This window comes from Sinocyclocheilus grahami, unplaced genomic scaffold, assembly GCF_001515645.1.
Source record: "Sinocyclocheilus grahami isolate Dianchi unplaced genomic scaffold, SAMN03320097.WGS_v1.1 scaffold955.1, whole genome shotgun sequence".
NCBI classification, from domain to species: Eukaryota; Metazoa; Chordata; class Actinopteri; order Cypriniformes; family Cyprinidae; genus Sinocyclocheilus; species Sinocyclocheilus grahami.
The window spans coordinates 298892-299368 of record NW_015506134.1 but is presented as its reverse complement, the minus strand read 5'-3'; positions in this window follow the sequence as shown (position 1 = coordinate 299368).

The window sequence follows — 477 nt, the reverse complement described above, 5'->3', positions numbered from 1 at the left end:
CTTGCCGCGTTTTTGTAGTTTTGGGCTAGTTGAGAGTAGCAATTAGGCGGGTTTTGTTGTGAAAACCTGGCAACCCTGGTCACGCTTATTGACAGTGTAAGATGATTTACGATTAGCCGTGTCGGAAATCCAACCACGGATTGGCATGTTGTTTTCTCAGAAACAGGTTCAGCCATCACACTGAATCAAGTAAACTGGTTATATATTTATGTTTCAGTATAATTACGCACGCTATACCAGGGGCGGTTCTAAACCCTTTTTAGGTGAGTTTCAGCCACCCGGTCACCTTAGCCCCCCAAAACTATCTTAACGATCAGGCCAGTGCTGCTTCCTCGAGAAAGTGTTTAATTCTCACGTGTTTTAAGTCTTGTCAGTTCAAACATTAAAGTAATTTTAAGCCATTTAAGCCCAAGACATCTCAATGCGGTACTCACGCACTGTGATAGCGTTTCTATGCGCACCGCTCACACACCTGAA